The sequence below is a fragment of the Caretta caretta genome, chromosome 3 (assembly GCF_965140235.1).
Source record: "Caretta caretta isolate rCarCar2 chromosome 3, rCarCar1.hap1, whole genome shotgun sequence".
NCBI classification, from domain to species: Eukaryota; Metazoa; Chordata; order Testudines; family Cheloniidae; genus Caretta; species Caretta caretta.
Window position 1 is genome coordinate 60,368,253 of NC_134208.1, and position 22,566 is coordinate 60,390,818.

General features: G+C 40.3%; 1 protein-coding gene across 2 annotated transcripts in view; it reads right to left on the reverse strand.

The window, feature by feature from the left end:
• FILIP1 (filamin A interacting protein 1) overlaps window positions 1-21,010 on the reverse strand; it is a 176,772-nt gene extending 155,762 nt beyond the window's left edge. The window contains exon 1 of one of the 2 annotated variants that reach the window (XM_048845904.2): window positions 20,616-21,010. The gene's annotated coding sequence lies outside the window, so the exon portion shown is untranslated. The remainder of the gene's footprint in view (window positions 1-20,615) is intronic. The other variant, XM_048845905.2, reaches the window with a different exon arrangement.
• Between the last annotated feature and the right edge of the window lie 1,556 nt (window positions 21,011-22,566).

Here is a 22,566-nt window from a genome sequence, read left to right on the forward strand (position 1 = left end):
TAATATCTCCTCATATGGAAGCTTTTCCATACCCCTAATGATTTTTGTTGCCCTTTTCTGAACTGTATCTAATTCCAGTATATCTTTTTTTGAGATGGGGTGACCATATCTGCACACAGTATTCAAGATGTGGGTGTACCATGGATTTATATAGAGGCAATATAATATTTTCTGTCTTATTATCTATCCCTCTCTTAATGATTCCCAATATTCTGTCTGCTTTTTTGATTGCCGCAGCACATTGAGTGGATGTTTTCAGAGAACTATCCACAATGACTCCAAGATCTCTTTCTTGAGTGGTAACTGCTAATTTAGACCCCATCATTTTATATGTATAGTTGGGATTATGTTTTCCAATGTGCATTACTTTGCATTTATCAACACTGAATTTCATCTGCCATTTGGTTGCCCAGTCACCCAGTTTTATGAGATCCCTTTGTAACTCTTCACAGTCTTCTTTGGACTTATCTATATTGAATAGTTTTGTATCATCTGCAAATTTTGCCACCTCACTGTTTGCCCCTTTTTCTAGATGAATATGTTGAATAGTACTGGTCCCAGTACACACCCCTGGGAGACACCACTATTTACTTCTCTCCATTCTGAAAACTGACTATGTAGTCCTACCTTTGTTTCCTACCTTTTAACCAGTTACTGATCCACGAGAGGACCTTCCCTCTTATCCCATAACAGCTTACTTTGCTTGAGAGCCTTTGGTCAGGGATCTTGTCAAAGGCGTTCTGAAAATCTAAGTACACTATATCCACTGGATTCCCCCTTATGCACATGATTGTTGACCCCCTCAAAGAATTCAAGTAGATTGGTGAGGCATGATTTCCCTTTACCAAAACCATGTGGACTTTTCCCCAACAAATTATATTCATCTATGTGTCTGACAGTTCTGTTATTTACAATAGTTTCAACCAGTTTGCCCGCTACTGAAGTCAGGCTTATTGGCCTGTAATTGCTGGGATCTCCTCTGGAGCCCTTTTTAAAAATTGGCATCCCATTAGCTATCCTCCAGTCATCTGGTATAGAAGCTGATTTAAATGAGAGGTTACAAACTATAGTTAGTATTTCTGCAATTTCACATTTGAGTTCCTTCAGAACTCTTGGGTGAATACCATCTGGTTTCGGTGACTTATTACTGTTTAATTAATCAATTTGTACCAAAACCTCCTCTACTGACACCTCAATCTGGGACAGGTCCTCTGATCTGTCACCTAAAAAGAATGGCTCAGGTTTGGGAATCTCTCGCACATCCTCACCCATGAAGACTGATGCAAAGAATTCATTCAGTTTCTCCACAATGGCCGTATCGTCCTTGAGTGCTCCTTTAGCGTCTCGATTGTCTAATTGCCCCACTGGTTGTTTAGCAGGCTTCCTGCTTCTGATATACTTAACAAAAAATTTTCTATTACTTTTTGAGTCTTTGGCTAGCTGTTCTTCAAATTCTTTTTTGGCCTTCCTAATTATATTTTTACACTTGGAATGTTAGAAGTCATCCTGGGAGAGATGGACTAGTGAGCAGAATCCAGGCAAGGTGATCAAAGCTGCATGATAAATACAGCTTATCGCATAGCTGTTTGCACCATATAATAATGTGTTTAATTAGTCAGTAGTTTGCTACCAACATTAAAAATCAATTGAAAACAGAAATGTATACTAATGTGTGTACATATAACTCTTTAAAAATGAAAGGCCAGATTCTTAGATTATGTAAATCAGTGTAGCCCTATTGAAATCAATGGAGCTATTGCAATTTAATCTCACTGAGGGTCTGGCCCAAAATGTTTACTGCTACATAGTGAGTGATGTCTTTGGTAAACTGTTTCAAACAAATGTGTTCATTAAATGTAGTATATTGATATAGTGCAAAAGGTCTCATTTTTAGAGTGATTGAACACTATAATACATATTCCATAACATAGTACACAGGCTATCTGTATCTTCAACAGAAGTCAGTTGAAATCAAATGACAGGCTACTATTTGGACCTTGGCATCTGCCTTTTACTTGTTTTATGCTAGACAGTCACACACAGGAAATATTTGTTATTACTGAGCAGAAACTGTTCTTGTAAAACAGAATATTTAAAGGACCTGAGAGTAAGAATAAAGGAATGGTGAATTGCAAAATTCAGAAGCATTTGCTTGCTCTTAAAATTAAATCTGAAGTCTACTTATTTCCCGTGGAACAAGAGCTAAGTGTTGAAAATGCCATTTGTCTCTGGGAAGTCAAATCAGTTGCATGCCACGGCTGAAGTGAAAGAGCATGCTTTTCATTAATGCCCACAATCTCTGTGCTCAGAAAAGAAAAAGTGACTATGTCACTTGCACAGTTTTAAAACACCAAGACTTTTAATGTTACACCATCCAGAGACTTATATTTACTAATATACTAACTATTGTGCCTCATAGAAACTCTTTAGTGACATACTTCTAGCACCAACATCAGTGCTGAAATGGTTGCTTATTTCCATGTTGTCCGTCATTCACTTCTCAGTTAAGATAAAGAGACCAGCCTTAGTGTAAAGTATTGGAAATGTGATTCCCTTTGACAGAGCTATTTGAAGAACCACTGAAGTGCTTTAACTGCAGAAATAGTTTAATATCTGAAACCATTAGCAGGATTCAGACTATAGGTATTAATTAAAATTACTGTTTCGAAAATAATTTCCTTATATGACAAGCTGTGTTCAAGATTCTCTCCCTCATGGAAGAGCTGGTGAAATTCCATCACGTAAAGCATTATGAAGAATGCAGCCCCTGTTCTACTTTGTGTTGGTGATATCATCAGCTCTTAGAGAAAGAACACAGAACCTTGAATTTGGTTCTTGGCAGATAAAAACTGCTCAGTTCACTTGTAAAATGTATTTGTCTTTAAATGTAAGGACACATTTGTTGTATTAGATGCAAATGCTTTCCCCAGCCTGAATCCAGCCTGAATAACATGGCTGGGTACTGGGATCTCTGCAGAGACAGAAGTGGGGGAGGTACCTTACATTCCCCTCTATGGACTCAGTGAGGAGTCATTTCCCAGATGCTAGTCCACTAATGGATTGAGAAACTGCTAGCACCACCCTTCCACAGATGCAAAGGGCCAAAAGATTCAGTCACCATCCGATCCTCCTGCCTTGCTCGAAACCCAACTGGCTCTCCATTTGCATGTGGCAATATAAAATAGCGCCTGTGGACCTGAGTGCTCTCAAACACAAAAAGTGAGCTCCCGCTGTCTCCATGCTCATGAAGCTGAGGGCATGATTTGCTCACTAATGATTTAAAAATCTTAGCCTTCTGCGCTTTATTTTTTTTCCAGCTCACCCTTAATTGCGCTAAGGAATTAGAATTATTTGTATTGTGGTAGCTAGAGATGCCAATCTGGGCTCCATTGTGCTAGACACTGTACCCACATGCCCCAAGACAGTCCCTTCCCCCAAAGAATTATAAACTTAAAATACATTTTTGTGGACATTTTTTCTTTACATTTATATATTTCCTTTTCCTAGGGACCGGTCCTGTGAATTACTATGTAGATCTGGGTTCTTTGCTGTCATATACCATTTACCTTTAAGGAACTAAAAGGATCTAACAAGGATAACATTATCACAGCTGAATTTTTTGATCATAATATTATTGGGTGTGTTCGGAAATACTAGCATTTCAGGTCCGTCGTATCCAAGAATGATTACAATTCTGTTAGCTTTTCGCATCCATCAAATGGCAGCAGAACAAAAAGCCAGTCTTCCCTTTTAAGGTAACAACAATGGCAAGCAGTCAGCATTGCAGTTCGGGGAAGATGTTAAAATAACATCTAAAGGAACGTACTTAATTTCAGCCTACTGATGTAAATGAAAAATTCTTTTCAAATATATTTTGATATCTGATGTGCTGCGAAATACTTTGCAATGCTATGACTTTGATATGAGTTCCATATATTCAAAATTTTGTTGCTACAAATATTTGGCATTAAAGTTAAACACATTTTAGATAGTCTGAGATGTTCTTGGAGAAAATTAGTTACTCCCCCTCTGTCTTATGTCAAGTCTGATTATATAATAATATATATGTCTATATTGTACAGCAGATTTTATGCGGGTGCTCAGATGCCCCCACGATGAATGTGCACTGAATACATGAAAAGTTGTTTCCTACAAGTCCACAACTGTTTCCATAAAATAAGCTGCCATGTAACTTTTCAGTGGGAGTAAGAATTGGAGGTGTGAAGCCCCATTGTGGAGATGTGAATTTTCATTCCACAAAACAGCGGCAGCACTGCTGTGAAAGCTAGCCTTGCTCCTGAAGCCCTGACTGATGATGGGGAGTTGGGCAGAGAGATGGCAGGAAGTTCTGCACAACTTCCTGGGACTAGGGCTGGTGAAAAGCAGGAATGGCTGGGGCAACAGTGGTGCAGGGACAGCATGTTGCCCTGGGGAGCCTGCTCCGCACTGTACATGAGACTAAACCAGAACCTCAAAAGGAAGGAGATGCCCCCATCGGTGACTGAGGGAGTGAGTGGATAGATGTGTGGTGCCCTTTATGTCCTGCATATCTGGGCAGCCTGGGACTGTATGTTACTTTGACCGCTAGAGGGAGAACAGGAAGCAGTTCAACCAGAATCTGCAGCTGAGGGGTCAATCAGGGGACCAGACCCAGGGGCCAGTTGAGACTCATCAGAGAAATCTGGGCCAGCACCGGGGACTATAGCAACAGACACCAAACACAACATAGACCTGGAATTCGCACTCAAAGTTCACACACTAGAGAGACACAATGGGGCATTTTGGGTTCGGAATCTGTCTGTTTCTAATCAAGGTGACTGTTTGTACAAACTGAGTGTTTGTACTAGTAATGGCATGGGAGTGATTCCTGGGTAAATTCCTGCTTCTCCAAAAGCAGTAAGAGAGGTCTCCACCCCAAGCCAAGTCTTAGTAAGAAAAATTGAAGTAGATGGCTAAGATTGAATAATTCTCTTTCTTGATCTAAACTTAAATTGTCAGACAATGGGAATGAATGTTGATGCCTGATCAAATCCATTTTACCCAGACTCCACATGTCACTTTTAGGGTACTATTAAATCAGTACACTAGATTCTCAGAGAACATGTGGTATCTTACTTTAAAAAAAATAGTTCCAAGTAAAGACTGAAGTTTTCTTCATTTGATTTATTAAATTCATTTTCCTCTTTTCTCATGCTTTCATTGAAAATCAACCAACTGAAAGTGTCCTTTCTCATTGTCTTCTCCTCCCTTTTATTGGCTATTATGTTTTAGAATGTATGTGAGATCTCTGGAGGACAGAGGTGGCACATTTTCAAAGATGCTCTGAGAAACCGTCTAAATATTCTGTATAACAATGGCAGCCAAATTTATTAATTTTTCTCCTTATCTGAAAAAGATTCATTTTGGCAGTGCTCTGGAAATATATGGGAACAATTTAACATCTGTGATTTATGTTTTCCTGCCTCTAATGTTTTATGACAGCTTTTTAAAAAGATGTGCTTATTTGACACTCAGCCAGTGTAATCTACTATGTCCTTAGGAATTCTGGCCCTTTAAACCACAGTTGAATTTTTAATATAAGCTATTCAAGGCAGGGGATATTTTCTCTAAGAAGCTGTTTTGAACTTCAAGAACAACATGGATGAAATGCCACAGAAGCCTGCCCTTAAACTAGAACTAGACAATGCTACTAAATTCTGCTGTGGCAGCAGGTATGTAGATAACATCCATTTCTGCCCTGCGCGATAGACTTGTGGAAGAAGAAAGTCACAGGAGAAGATGTTTTGCAAGAAAATAAATCTAACCTAAAATAGAATACTATAGCTTCTAAAACTTTCTTAGAATGTCAAAGGCTACAGAATCTGGCCCCTAAAAGTGATTTGCAAAAGGGGGAGGAATCCTGGATTGGGTCATTTTTAGTACTACTGTGGCATAAAAGGAAGGCAGCAACTTGTTTTAAACATGGGTATTTTTCTTGTTTCTTACCTTGTTCTGAGGAGGTTTGGGGAAAGAAACATAGGGCTAGCCACTAAGTGTCCCATATTCCTTGCATCTGAATGGATTCTGGGACCATCTGCACAGGGCCTCCTGCAGCTCCATACCAGCTCTGTGCCTCAGGACCCACTCCTTCCAATTGCTTCCTGGCAACACAAGCCCCACTGGAGTCACACTGCCACCACTTTGTCAGCCAGCAGCAACCCTAGGGACTAGCCTTAAAGGATGATGCCCATCACCAGGGGTCCAGCAATGGAAAATGTGGGGGGGTTATTATTATTAATTATAGCCTGGGGCTGTAATAACTGCCCTATGGAATCTCCATGGGATCATCCAAAGGATGAGGCATTTCCGCTCAGCCTTACCCTGAAGTGTGTGCTGCTCTCCAGTCCCAACCTCTCTCTTCCTCTTCCCAGCTCACAGATCCTTGGACCTATGGTGCAGCCTTTGCAGGATGTAGGACAAGACTGGGTTCTGAGGTAGCTAATTCCCCACCCCTTCCCCTGATCTATGTGTGGAGAGCCCACTCTGCATAAATCACTAGGGCATGATTAGTTATTAAATGAAGGGGGGAGTTATGAATTGAGAAACTTGACTGTACTTACTGGGGGATTTTTATTTTATTAACTTGAGTAGCACATCTTTCCACTATTATTTTGATTATGCATAGTAAACATAGACACTATTGTATAGTAAACATAGACACTACATATCTACCTGTACATGGCTACTGCCATTGTCAAATTACATAAATTGGTATTTTGTTTCTTTCTGCACAAATTAAGGGCTTGTCTTCACTTCCAGGGTAAATCGACCTAAATTACGCTGAATAATGTAGCTGGAGTCAACGTAGCTTAGGTCAATTTACCGCGATGTCTTCACTGCACTGCGTCGACGGAAGATGCTCTCCCGTCAACTTACCTTACTCTTCTCGGGAGCTGGAGTACTGAATCAGAGTTGACTGGAGAGCATTCTGCTGTCGATTTAGCAGGTCTTCACTAGACCTGCTAAATCGATACCCGCTGCATCGATTGCAGCAGCGTCGATCTCCCCAGCAGTGAAGACGAGCCCTAACTCTGATAAATAATAAGTTTCTATCTTCTTTAATACTGCACATGAAAGCACCTCTTTACTGTTTTCTTTCACAGTTATGGAATATCTGCAGTCCCCTGTTATTTTAGTCTGGTGTCCCCTTCTCCTTCTTTCTGCTCAAGATCTCTGGTCTATGAGATTATTTTGATGAGATTCCATTTCAATGCATCACCAGAAATGTGCTCCATTAAGAATGTGTTCTGTAAAGGCAGCAAGAATAATTGCACTGCTAGGAGCAGAAGGAGATAAGTGGTATGCAGGTAAACCCATGAGAAAGCTAGTTGTTATAGTCAAAGTAAAAGAGCTAAGAGGTAGTGTTGGTGTTGGGATTAACTGAAATGTTATCTGTTAGCTGTAGCTGTCAGCAAAAATACTAAAGAAACAGCAGCTGCATCATACCGCTAGCAGAGGAGTGGAGCAATCCTAGATCCAAAATAGACTTCCGAGTCAGTGTTTTCTTCTAATGAACCCCATTAAGAGTCATGAGCTGTTTATTTTAAAGGCTAGTTTGACCTGGATGATAACGCTGCTGCTATTAAAATGCGTGACCCATAAAATATTTGAAATACAAATACAAAAGGCAGAACTATTTCAAGTAGAGGTTATGTGGGTATATTACTACATATCAATTGTGCAACTTGCCTTGCTAATGATTCTCAGCTACTGTATCCCAGCTTCATTTTAATTAACAGAAAGGATAATTAATTGCTAATAAAATACAAATTACATTGCTAAGTTAAAGCAAAAAGAATTGGTTTATTTTCAAGCTATTGTAACATTTACTTGTCCTTTTTGGGAAAATATTTACAAAAGTATATTTTTTCATCTTTTTTGGCTGGTCTTATAGAATAAAAGAAACTGCCATTTTCTTTTGATCATGAATGCCAAGATAAATGTAATAAAGCCTGTGGGCTTTTTGTTGTTTTACTGTTTAGAAAAACCTATGCAACAGCCTGATGCAGTTCTGATTATCAAGCTAATGAAGTACAGCCAGACTTGTGATACTACAATGGGTCAGGAGACCTGGACCATTTCTGAACTGAGGCCAAGGGAGCCCAGACACATCACAGAGGTGATGCATACATAACCTTTGTGGAAGAGCATTCTCAGTTGATTTTCAGCACCACATAGCTGCCAGATTCAAGGAGCAATCCTGATTCAAAGAGTGGCCTAGGTAGGGGGCAGTTGTGCACTGATCAGTTTCCCAAGGGTCGTTGCCAAGAAAGCAGAACAAAGACGATCAAGCCAGAATGGCTTAGTGGTCTATGCTTCAGCATTTAAATTAGACTCACTGGACCAATAGGTTCAAATCTCAAGGTCCTTTCCCAGTAGATAGATGTACCATACAAGCTATTGTCTGGGGAACATCTGATGACCTTTTGAGGACAATGTTCTCTGTGTACATAAAAAAAATACATGGCTCTCTTCATAAGAATTGTGGTGTTGCCACTGTGTCCATGAGAAGGACACGCTGGTTGACTGGCAGCCACACTCACTTAGACCTTGCTACATTTCAGTGGTACCCTGTGGGATGCGTACAGATGCACAGCATTTTTGATCCTTCAGAAAACTAGTCATGATGGACTCCGTTTTGAGCAGTCTGGAGCACTCACCACTTTAAAGTGAATTGTATCCTGTGCCATAATGTTAGCAGTTCTGTTTCCAGCAGGGCCAATTCCCTCTCTCCTCCTTCTTACAACTAAATGTAATATCTGCCGGAGACCCTCTCCCACTACCCTTCCTTAGGTGTGCCTTCTCTCACCCATCCCAATGGTTTCTCAAAGCTACAGGAGCTTTCACTGCTGCTCTAAAGAAAATTGGGAGCTCTCAGTGGTTCACCCTCTGAACAGTGCTAGCTTGACTGCTATTGGGGGTTACCACTGGTCCTGGACCTCCATCTTTTGCTTTCTCTGGAGGGAGCCTCAGGACAAGGAAAGCCCTCCCCCCCAGCCCCGAAATCCAATGTGACCTGTAACCCACTAAGAAGGATCTCCCAGATTTCTTGTTCCCAAGCCCCTTGGTCTTAACCAGCTAGCATATCTCTATTGGAAGTGGCTCTCCTTGGTAGCAGCAAAACTGCTAATTTGCAGCAGAGCCTTCACACTGATATCTGCCTTCTCCTGTGTCTCAGCAACTTTGAGTGTGACCCCCAATCTGTTCACTCTTTGGACTGTGATTAACATGTGAACGTTGGACCTTCCACTAAGCTCAGACTCACTCTCCCTTCTCTCTAGTAGCATTGCCAACCACAAGCATTCAAACTTCAAGTCAAGACCCAAAAATTGAGGTTGGCTGGAAAATCATGACATTCAAAGCAATAATTTGAGGGGTTTTGTCTCTTCTGGTACTGGAATGTTTAGGATTCATGTTTTTTATCAAAAAGAAAAGAAGTACTTGTGGCACCTTAGAGACTAACCAATTTATTTGAGCATAAACTTTCGTGAGCTACAAGCTCACTTCATCGGATGCATACTATCCGATGAAGCAAGCTGTAGCTCATGAAAGCTTATGCTCAAATAAATTGGTTAGTCTCTAAGGTGCCATAAGTACTCCTTTTCTTTTTGCGAATACAGACTCACACGGCTGTTACTCTGAAACAAGTTTTTTATCGGATTCCAGACTCTAACAAAAATGCCAAATATCATTGTACTTGTGATGAAATTGTGAGAGATGGCAATACTGTGTGAGCAAACTGCAGGTGACGGGCTGTGACATTTAAGCCTCTCTCTTGTCTCACCAAACTGAGTGCACAACTCAGGATGACAAGATTGTTTTACAGCAACTTTTTTTCCTCACAGGTTCATTAGTCCCCTTCCCTGATCCTCCATGGTAGTTTTCCCTCTGGCTTTCCAACTTAGCTAGTGGAACCCAGGGCCCTCTGGTTAATTAGGAACTTCTGTGTTCCTCTCAGCTACTGGGTCACTCTGTCTTCTCCTGTTGACAGATTTTGCCCCCAATTTTCTTTTCCTTCGGCACTCTCCATCTTGCACCAGAAGGCTCTCTGGAGTGCTGTCAGTGGTCTGCCTACCATAATGTTCCCTTGTCTATAGTAGGAAGTTTTAGAAAAAACGTCCACTGGTGCATATGCAGTAATGGGAGTCAGAGTGTAGAGGAGGTATTTTTACGACTGTACCATTTGTTGACACAGCAGTAAACCCACCAGTAGCTGCCCAAGGCTTTTCTATGCACCCCCTCTGCTACAGCTGAGCCAGCTGATATATTTTTCTAAAGCTTCTTAATGTTGACATTACTTAGTTTTTATTTGCGTGGGTTTCCCTTATTGCAACATCATGGAGACATCTCACGTCTTCACTTCCCCTCTGATGCCCTTTCAGTGCTGGCTAACTAGCTGTTTTCCCTGCCTCAGAACATAGGCTGTCCAGCCACACTTCATACTGTCCCCCTCCTCTGAGGCTGCATGTTCTTACCCCAGCTTCTCTTCCCTCTTTATGCTGTAGAATCTGCTTTCCAAGAGGGAAGAGGTTTCAACTCTATTTTAGGTACAGTATCTGAACCTCTCACACTCTTTAATGTATTTATCCTCTACCCTGCAAGGTAGGGAAGAAATGAGGCACAGACAGACTATGTGACTTGTCCAAGTCTTACAGGAAATCTGCAGCGGAGCTGGGACTGAACCTACGTCCTTCAATTCCCAGGAAAGCATCCTAACCCCAGGACCATCCTTCTCATCCATTATTATCTTGAAGATCTGATAACACCGCATGAAAACTGTGTAAGAGGGATGGACTGTGCATTCAGAACCTAGGGTGAATCGATTATGAAAGATCATCTGAATTTAGCAATGTTGCCTTCACCTACCAGGATATTGCCTCATTAATGGGAGTCACTTGTCAGATGCTTTGTCATGCCTCAAGTATCTCCACTTTAGTATACTAAACTCATTGTTGAGCAATATCTAAACACTGCTCCTCTCTGCATTTATGCCTGTCACTGGAGCTATCTTTAGGTATTGCTTGCTTCCTCTGAGGGATTTTTTGAGATCACAGTTGCATCCTGTGGAATTGTTGTTCCTGGTATATTCATTTCATAGCCAGCAGTTAGGCCTTGCCAATATCTTGGATTCTGTATCTGTAAAACTCAGGCATAACCAGGACAGGTATTGAGCACTGGACAGCTAGTGGGTTTTATTTGTTATGCATCTTTCCTGTGCTCCTTTGTGATGCTTGAGATAAGGAGAAATTCATAGTAATTCACATTTTTTGCTTTTGCAGCACCTTGTAGGTTCTCAGAGAACTTTGCAGACATGACTGATATATGCCTCACAATACTGTTAGGTAGAGAAGTATTCTTGACTTTGTTTTGGAGATAGAGGCTGAAGAAGTGAGAGACTGTGTGAGTTGCCCAGGGTGACTTAGGAGGTATGCAGTAGAGACAGAAATAGAGTACAGGATCACTCAAGGTAACCTGTTTCTGTGGAAAAATCAGTTGATTGTATTACTATCATTAAAGTGCTGTAAGTCTAAGTATCAGCAATACTGAGGGCAGCTCCATGCCTCAGTCCTCTGGTCTGCTCTTATCTATTAGTTCTCTCATTTTTCCAGCACACATGAGTAGATTCCCAGATGTAGGCTTCCATTCCTTTGACCCCAGATAAAGGGGATTGTGCTAGAAAGTGTCTTCTCACACCGACATTGGTAAGGAATTCCCTCTGTGCTGATTTGTCAAATCCCAGGCACACCAGTTTTTGTTTTGGGGCCTTCAACCCAAGGCTGCGATGCCTGTTCCTGGGACTGAGAAAAGGGAGTTTGGTTATCTGTTCCCCCGTATACACTCTTTTTACTTCTCATGGCCTGGACCCTTTGCAAGAGCAGAGTGGACAGAGCAGTCATTATCCTAGTTGCCCACATACTTTAGGGGCCCTGTCCCTCAGGCTTACTGGACCTTGTATGAAGTACATATGAGCTCTTTCAATCTGATCTTCTCTTTCAGAGGCCACCACCTCTACTCAGCGTCACCTTCTTTGAACCTCTTATCCCTCACAGTAGCAAATATACCTGCTAAATAGCTGCATCCCTCAACAAAGAAGCTCTACTGTGGTTGGGATGACCTTTCTATAATTGTTTGGGCAGACATATTACAGCCTCAGGTTCTTCCCTTCAACAGTTCTGAGTTTTGCCAGGTACAGCAAGGGCTTGCAACACTCTTGTCAGAGTTGTTTCAGCTAGCTCAGCCTTCCAAGATCTAATGGGCTTTTTTTACCATCTTCATACCTCCAAGTTTTCAGTGCCCTCTTATACAGAGACTCCCTCACTTGAACCTGTCATCTGTGCTTCACAGGCTGTGAGGAACTTGTGTGAAAAGTTCCCATGCAGCTGTTGATGGTGAAAGCAGGTCCTTTAGTAGTTATAGCCCTGACTTATCTTATTAGATAATTATTGTTCCCTCATAATTGACTCCCCATTTTTTGTGTTTTCACAGGACTGAGACTTTTAGGAAAACTAAGGCTATGTTTTTTGTTGTTTTTCATGGTCCAAACAGAGAAGAAAAGGGACTCTTGGTTTCTAAGACTGCAGTTAGTAGCTGATAGAAATCTTGTATTAACATGACTTGTCAGCAGATGGGTAAACCACCTTTGCAGGCTCATTACAGTAGAAGTCTTTCCATTTCTTGGGTGGAGAGAGTGCAAGCCTCATCCCTTTGAAACAGCAGGGCTGCTTCTTGGTCTTTGCTTCGCCCCTTCACCAACCACTACCAAGTGACCCTAGACACATCTGCAGAGACTTTGAGCATAAAATAGCCAAAACTACTACTCAGGTTAATCAGTGTCGCCTCTGGGGACACTGTTTGCCACATCTGCTTGCTATTCGGGTCCTCAGCAGGACAGGAATAGAAGGAGATGTTCAACATGGGAAGTTGACTCAGCTGTGACAGAGTTTTTCAGCATTCCCTTTCTTCTATCCAGCATCCCTGCTCCACTTCCCTATTTACATGTTCATTTTACTGTCTCTCTTTCTCCGATAGTTCTGGTGTTTGGACTACCTGGAAGGATGAAAGGTGAACTCTGCTTCCATATATTTTCAGGCTTTTGATTTTCTTAACCTCCTTGCTTTCTGATAGATAGCACCCTAATTCTAACTGTGCTGCACTGCCGGAGGGAAAGGAGGAGGGATGGACAAACTCCTTTACCATGAGCAATCTTCCCCTAAGAACACTTTTTAAGTGAAAAGGAAAAAACACAGCTTTCAACTGCTGTTGCTTTTTTGCCCTGATGTTTTTTCTGTTAACACTTAACTAAAAGGAACCAAATTGTTTCACTGTTACTACTGAAATCCTGAAACTGTTGCCAGAAAGAAACCCTGGACCTTCTCTCTGGTTTACTTTGTCTCGATGGCATGGTGAAGAGGATTGATTCCAATCTACTTACTACTACTAAGGAGTAGTACTACTTATGTTCAAGCTTTCTTGATCCAGAGATGATGGGAAACACAAGAGGAGTTTAGAGAAATGGGATTTGGGGTAAGATTGTGTCTCTTGTGTCTATCACCTGACAGTGATACTAGCTGGACTTGTCCTAACTTGTGGTAGCTGCTGCTGAATCTGGCACTGGATCCCAATGCCTCAGTCTTGTGGCTCTGGACGGGGAACTTGAAAAACCCCTACCATCTCCAGACCTTGTTGCTGTGTGGCTTTGCATACTGCGGATATCTCCATATTCTGCCTCCCTACAATCAACACTGCTCAGGGAACTCTCTGCCTGGCATTTGTCGCTCTGGGGGCTAACAATTAAAATAAAAGGTATTTTCTTTTGTTTCAAAGGGTTTTTCTAGAGATGGCAATTGAACTCCTCACCCATTTAAACTAAACACTGCTCTACCCTGCTTTAGGTATGGGGGAGCTTGCTCCTGTGGCGGAGAAATTAGAGGAGAAGAGAAGTGCTATGGGAATAAGCATTGTTATCTTTGAACTGAGTTGTGATCTCAGAGGTGGTATGATCATAGTTACTGTCTTTTGACAAGTAGGGGTTTCTTCAGCATTTGATGTGTTGATTGTTTAGATAAATGAGATTTTTGGATAACTGAGGCTTAGACAAACAGAGTTTAAATTAACTTTAAATGACAGATCTCTGCCTAGAAGCTATTTGCTCTGGGCAGCATAGCACTGAACCATTCAAGGCTAACCACAAATGCTTTGCCACTTTTTCATTTGTGCCCAGGGCTACGTCTTTTAATGGCACAGTTAGTCTTGTGAACAATCTACATTATATAGTAGAAAGATAATAATAGCACTTGAGTCACATAGCTAGGTATTCAGGGAGCTTAAGAGTCCTCTCTGGAATGTTCACAAACTCTGAACAGGAGAGCAAATCACATGGTTTTATTTTCTTTTAGTGTTTGTTTGTCAGTACAGTAACTACAAAACTAATGGAAATGGCATCATTTCATTAAACATTCAGGTTGCTTCACTGAAATGGCATCATGAACTCACCACCCATTCTCTTTCCTGTTGTTTTCAAGCTGTTTGTCATTTAGCTACAAGAACGGGTACTAAAATAACTTACTTTAGACATGAGCGCATTAGAACTATGACTCACATGTAAGGGTCTGGTGGAAGACCTTCTTTTCAAAGGCCTCTTGGATAAACAAGGCAAGTTAGCAGTAATTCAGTTGTGCTGATTTCAGGAATCTGCTGCTTTCAACCACCATTAATTTAGTTTACATTTTCAAAAAAAAAAAATTAATCCATATGATAAAGTAATGGAAAATCTTGAAGTAATGCTGCAGTACCTTTTTACTTTCAATGACACTCTTAAAACAAGTTAATAAAATTCTCTACTTACAACTGTTGTAATTGTTACACCAGTAGAATCTAATTTTTCAGTTGTTTAATCTGTTAGTTTTATAAAGCAATGATATGCGCTTGTGTACATATATTTATATTCTCATGTATCTCTCAGTTAAATAGTTGAGAGGTTGGAGCAAAAAATAATAATAATCCACAAACAAAACAAAACCACCCACCTCATCCCTAAATCTTACAGACTTTAGGGAAGAAAGATGCCCTTTAGATAAGAGACTTTAGGTTCTAAAATATTACTTTTACTCTTTTCAATAGAACAAACCTTAGAACAGCATAAATCACACAACATTACACAGATTTACATCATTTCCCCAAAAAGGAAGTGCAACAAAAAAAGCAGCTCTTACTGAACTAAAGTGCTGCTGGGGTTTAAATCAAACTAGAGCTTATTGCAACTTCACCGTGGGGTTTTCTCTCCTCAAATCCCATTGGTTAATATCCAGATGGGATAGGTCACTTCATATATTATTTTTAAAGTTTTATGAAACAAAATGAAACTCTTCAGTTACTATATGGAAATCTCTTCAATTCACCCCCCTCCCCTTAATTCTGGCTTGCTCATGTCAGCTAAACTACAAGAGGTGGCCATTTAAGGGAAAAAATACAAGCTCCAGCTTATTTCCCTGTAGTTTGTATATTTTTCTCCCACTCCCTCAGCATTCTGTGATGCCAGATAGCATTTTTTAAAGGGAAAAAGACAAACACTTCTGATTAACTTTTACTGCTAACGGCACATCTGCAGAATCAACGAGGTTAAAACATTCTATTTTCTCCCTTTTCCTCTCGATTCGGTAGTATTGCAATTAGCAATTTCCTGTTCACTGGGAAAATAAATAAGCAATAGTGTTTTATTGCTACACAACACTGATCTCCACACATATTTTTAAACCATTCTCTGATTGTTTTAATAACCATGGGGTCAGTTAAAATGTTTCTTGGAATGAAGAAAATTCATAAATTGCAGAAATATTGTATAATTATGCTTTTAAGCTGTGTGTTCTTCACGGCATGACCTCTGAAAAGTGCCTAGCCTATTATGGTGGCTATTACAATCTATATGATCTTACAAAGTCATCTTTGAATCTAGTACTTGTGGCTTTTACTTCTTCTGGATAAGATTTGAAGAGGTACGCCAACAAAAGCATCAAGGCAAATGACAGATAAAATATCTTAAATGGAAAAAATCCCTTCATTCCCATTTAGTACGGTTTTATGTATGCACTGACTTTTTTTTCCTGACCTGGTAATGAATAAAAGCCAGACAAAAGTACAACAATATTTGTGGGGAAATGAAAATGATAGATCTAATAATTTATGCTTCCCCAGAGGAACACTATTCCCAAATACGTTATGCACACTGAAGTCTTCAGTTACAGTTATTAGACTCAATCCTGCTCCCATTGAAATTAATAGCAAAACTCCCATTGTCTCTCTTGGGAGCAGCATCAAGCCCTTATACAAGAAAATATAAGTACCCTGCCATCCTTCCCCCACAACAGCCACAAACAATAGGCCATAGTCTGGATTATAAATAATTTATATATTAGTATCACTAATTCTATAAGAACAGTCGTTGCTGAGTGACAAGAGAGAGCTTGAGTATCACTAATTCTTTTCGAGAAAGCTGGCTTCCACTCCAGCTGTGTATCCCTAGAACTCAACAGCACTGCACATTCCAAACAGGATTCTGAATATCAGTGTATACAATTCTTCTGCCAGTTTTATGTGATGAGCGGATTCTGAAGTTTGTCAAATATACAAGTGAACAAATATTTTTAATGGTCAATGGGAAATAGATGAATGGAAATATCCCCATGTCAGATGTTTGTTAACACATTAGGATAGAACTATAGAACTGAAAACTGAGTTTGTGATTCATATAAAGAAGTGCTAAATGGGCTTTTTTACTTCAATGGGAACCTTATAAAATCATTGTCACAAGCCATTTTCTGTTTAATTATAATTCTTAATTCTTGTTCAGGGTTTTCAGATACTATATTTCCTCCGTGTCATTTCATATTGGATTTTATACAGCTACCTTGCAGTGCATGGTATTTTACAGACATATAAGAGGACACAGTCCTTCCCCAAATAGAGTTGACATTCTAAACCAGGGGTGGGTAAACTACAGCCCACAGGCCGGATCTGGCCTGTGAGCCATTTTAAGCCGGCCTGCGAGCTGCACCACACAGCTGGGCCCTGCTCCGGTGGCATGGCCCCACTCCTGCTCCTTCGTGCTCCAATGGCCCCCTCCAGCACTCCAACGGCAGCTGCAGGGGTGGTGCCTGCGGATGGGTCAGCGTGCAGAGCCGCCTGACTGCACCTCCGTGTAGGAGCCAGAGAAGGGACAGGCTACTGCTCTCGGGAGCCGCTTGAGGTAAGCGCTGTCAGAGCCTGCACCCCTGAGCCTTTCCCCATGCCCCAACCCCCTGCCTCAGCCCTGATCCCCCTCCCGCTCTCCAGACCACTTGATCCCAGCCCGGAGCACCCTACTGCACCCCAGACCTCCCATCCCCAGCCCCACCCCAGAGCCCACACCCCCTCCCGTACCCCAACTCCATTTTGTGAGCATTCATGGCCTGCCATACAATTTCTATTCCCCGATGTGGCCCTCAGGCCAAAAAGTTTGCCCACCCCTGTTGTAAACTAATATGATGAGAAACAACAATAGACTATGAGAAAGGAAGGGGAGAAACAGGAAACTAGGGAAAAAGTAAAATAGCTCTTGGGAAAAGATTATTTACAAAGAATTCAGCTGCTCTATTTTTGTTTGATGTTCCTATGGGGGAGTGGATACTTGTTTGTTAATAACTAAGGACTTAGACCCTAGAGGCCTGATTCTACTCTCATTGAAGTTAACGGCAACATTCCCCTGGGCATTAGTCATATGGATTTGGCCTCTGATTCAGCAAAGCACTTAGACATATGCTTAATTTAAGTATGAGAGTATTTCCATTGAGTTCAGTGGAACTATCCACAAGTGTAAAGTTAAGCATGTGGGTAAGTCTCTGCCGGATGAGGGCCCTCGCTTTTGCAGTGATGAGCACTATAGATAAACCATAGCTTGCTAGATTAGATTAGTGTTTTAATATAGCCACTGACATAAGAGAGGAACCAGATAACACCAGAGCTGAGATTAACGATCCACAGAATGTAAGATGGGGAAGGTAGAGGAAATGATAACTGATGGAGGCAGGGGCAGAACTACATTGAGCTTTGAAGATGAATGCACGGTCTTTGAGCCTGATGTGTAAAGTGACATGGCTGGAATAGCAGGATAAGATGATGATTTTAGCTTTGGGTAGACTGAAAAAGGGAGGCCATAAAGGAGGAAGTTGCTATAGTCAAGATGAGAGAATTGAGCCATGAACCAGAGTGGTAGCAGTAGATATTGAAGGAAAGGGCTTGACAGTCTTTAGCATCATTATGACACGATTAGTTTCCCAGTGGCCACAGGTTCCAGAGGCTCAAATAAGGATGCTGTAATATGAAGGACAAAAAGATATGACTGAGAAAATGAAGGTCTGTGCTTATGCCAGCTTATCTTCCTAGATAATCTATATGGAGAAAAATACAGGCAACACCTGAAGAACTTTTTCTGTTTAATATAAAATTTAAGTTGGTTTCCATTCTGAAGAATAGTCAAAGCTATAAACAATCACAATGAAACCAGCTGTTGAATGGCTACATTGCATATTTCACAGAGTTGATTGGAAAATCTCAGAGCCTCTTTCTGGACACCTGTTGAGAAGAGTAATTTTAGCCTGCGTGCCCATTTTAAAATGGAAAGAGAAGGCAGAAGAATGTATAATTGTGATTTTTCTCTGGATGGAGGTTGTCAGCAAACTATTTGAAAGTCACTTCATTTGATTAAGTTTTTGGGCTAATAAGATATGTGCCCAAAAAAGGTTTATGGAGGAAAATTAACATTACAATATAAAATGACATTACATTAGTGGTATTTTTGCCCCGAGACCATAGTTCTCCATAAAATGAGAGGTGAATCTGCTATTTCTTCTCAGCACTTTTAGTGAATTATCTACCACTGTATTCAGGAACAAAATGACAAGATTTATTCTACTCTAATATCAATGAATATTAGAAAACAAACTTTAAACAATTAATATTTTCTACCCTACAGTTTTCTCTAGAAAAAAAAAAGTTGCTCAAGAAATATCTATGCTCTCACAAAATCTCAGAGTTTCCACTGTGAGCTTGAAAGAGGTCACAATAGAGCTGAAATAATTGTCATTATTAACTTATGGGGTCACTAATTACCACTACATGCAAAAGAGTTTATTTCTAAGCAAGCAATGTGCCCCTTTTTAGGAAACAATCTGGTAAAAATGTAAAACATGGTGTCTTTTCAGAATTCTTTCCTGGCCCCAGCACTTCATCTTTTCCACTGTTTCACTGGCAGTTATATCCCTTGGCACTGCCAAGTCAGAACTGGTTTCGTGTATTGTTTGTTTTATCCAATTTGTAAACATTTCACAGCTGAACTATGGTACTGATGTAATGTATCTAGTATGCCGGGATGCATCTAAAATCCATTTTGACAAAGTAAAACACTCTACACTTCCTGCAAGAGTCTATACCCTGAGTGTCAAACAAGATAGAGGACCCAGTCAGCTCATATCTATTGAGAGAATCCCAGACTACAATCTCTTGTCGGTGCTAACGGGATTTTTATTACTCCCCTAGTAATCTTTGCATTCAGATCTTAATTGGTATGGTACGTGGAATAGCTTTTGTAATGAGCACATATTCCTTATCCATAAATGATAAAATTGTATAAAGAAAGCTGCTTTAGAAGGATATGGGTTAGTTTTTATTATTCCTTCATTTGACCTAGCTGCTTTTGTCAGTTTTGACATAGACTAATCACTATAAACAATTCCTGCTTAAATTACTTCGCAGTTCAGGAAGCTGAAGGATACATGTTTTGAATAGATTCTCTTGAGCTGTTAGGGGAAAAGGTTTAACTACTGACTGTCTTCTCCATTTTTTTTTTTAAGAAACAATCAGTTAGTGGCATGCAAAAAATTACACAGTTTAAGAACACTCAGGTACTAAAATCATAAGGGCTTTTTAAGAAGGCTCTGATCTGCAACTATCCAAGCAGCAATTTGATATTATACATATCGAAGAAGAAGGAGAAGCACTTAGAACTGTTGTCACAAGGGCAGAACAAAATGTACCAGGTGATACTAGTGTGCTTAGTTATGGAAAAAAACAGAAGAGTAGAAAGCAATAGCTCACAAGAACATACATAATTCAGCCACTGTATGGCTATTTCCTCTGGCTTACTACACAGGCTGTTGTTAGTTTTTATAGCAGTTAAATCTCTGGCTGCTAAGGGACAATAACCACTTTATTATTAAATCTTGGTGTGTCTTCTAACAGAATGAGTTTACAAAAACAAATTTTGAGAGTCTCAATCCATATTCCTTTTTCATGTGATTACTAGCTAGTGTCACTAGTCTTGTTTCAACCAAGTTTCAAAAAATGGTCTGAACAACAGTTTGATTCTCTGCTAAAACAGAAAAAAAAAGACATGCTCAACTTCTTATTTTAGCTATTCTTTACTGAATTTTTCAAATTAGTAGAAGACTAATCACAGAAGGAAAAAAGACAAGCAACTTTCACAGGAAAAAATATAAATCCCATCTTACAAAGATAATGTATTGGAGTAGTTAGTTCATTCTTACCTGACAACAGTAGGAACCTGGGAATGTATTCTACAATGTCAGTTTGTTCTTGGTAGATCACAGCAACTTGCTCCACACTACCCAGGCAGATTTAAGACCTAGAAAAGTATCCAGTGCAGAAGCACCCACAGAGATAAGGTTTTTCCACTCTTCTAGGTCTACCAGCAGCTGAAGTAATGCAGAAAATAGGGTAGAGAGCAGAAGAGGAATGTAGTTTCTCCTCACAGAAATCCCAGTCAGGAGAAATAGGAGGTATGCTCTGTCTGTCTCGCACCCAGACTTTTGTTTAAAAAGTTTTTCAACTGTTGCTAGGTGGTGTTAGGCTTTGGCAGTTTAGTTCTGAGATTGTATTTCCCCTCTTCTGCTCTCTTCACACACTGTTACAGCAATGACTTTGTTGAGCTCAGCTTGCTTGTTCTATATTTAACCAGTGTTCTCAGCAAGTCAAGCCTGTCAACAGCTGAGAAGTTTGAAGCATGTTTTACTGAGTTCCTCAGCTGCTGAGTTATCAGTGGATGTAGAACTGCATCTCCTGACAACTACATTAATGAAAAATTGTGGAGAAACTGTCAAATCTTTTTAAGGCCTTCCAGTGACTTCACTGGAGTAATTACTATTTTAAGCAATACATAGAAGTTCTGTATTTGGGAATATATTTTAGAATGTTAGAAAGATACTTGTGTTGATACTCGTATTAACATCAAATCAATGTACACAGTAAGGCGTTTAATAAAACCTAGGATGTTTGTAATTTGAAAGGTATTCCCAGCCCTTGCAAAAAATAAATAAATCACACATTGGGAAAACATTTTAAAATATGTTTATTCTGAGTAAATGAGTAAACCATTTTCTGTTTGCACAGTTCAAACGTATCAAGCTGGCATGGAGATATAATGAAAGGCTTAGCTAGAAAGTGTTCAGAGTAACTTTTATTATGAATAAGACAGTATCAACTGTCTTCTTCCACTTGGACATTGCTGTTGTGATCCATCCCTTCATTACTTCCACATTTGAGTATGTCAGCTCTCACTAGCTAGGGATGAAGGTGAAAGCCAGGAAAACTCCAATTTGTGCAACACACAACAGGCAAGAAAGAATCAGGAACACATCACACTAGTACTCTGCCCACTACACTGTCTCCGCATGTGCTTCTGGATCTAAATCATTGTCCTAGTTCTTAAAGTCCCTTAACAACTTGAAGCCTGACAACTTTAGAGACTGCCTCTTTATCTACAAACCATTGAGAGAACTACACTGTCCAGCGAAGGGAAGCTGCAGTTGACGGAGTCCAGAGCAATGCATAGTTCTCCAGTGCTGGAGTGACATTCTCTGCAAATGGCCCCTGGCAGTAAAACTCTTAACCACAGGAGTTCAGCCTGAGCCCAGCCTGTTTTTAGAACACATTCGTCTCTTCCCAAAAGCCTTTCCCCAGGAACCTTCCCTGGCATCTTTCCTTGTGGTCTGAGGAGGGAGAGAGAAGGAACAAAGAATAGAGTGGAGAATAAAGGAGAAAGACATACTGGGAAAAATACTGATAATTTATCATTGATTTGTTTCTGGTAGTACCTCCTATGTGCTAATCAGTTTCCAGACAAGTGAGGCAAAAGAAAGGAATAGTTCCAGCTCATGATCTAAGGAGTCAGACAGACAAGTCGACAAGACTGAGGGGTGACATGATAACAGTCATCAAGTATGTAAAAGATTATTATAAAAAGGGGGGTGATCAATTGTTCTTCTTAACCCCTGAGGACAGGTCAAAAAATAAGGGGCTTAAATTGTAGCAAGGGAGATTGAGGTTAAACATTAGGAAAAATGTAACTCTACGGATAAACACTGGAACAAATTACCTAGGAAGGTTGTGGAATGTCCATCATTGGAGGTTTTTAAGAACAAGTTAGACAAATACCTGTCAGGGATGCGGTCTAGATAACGCTTGTGTCATCTAATCCAC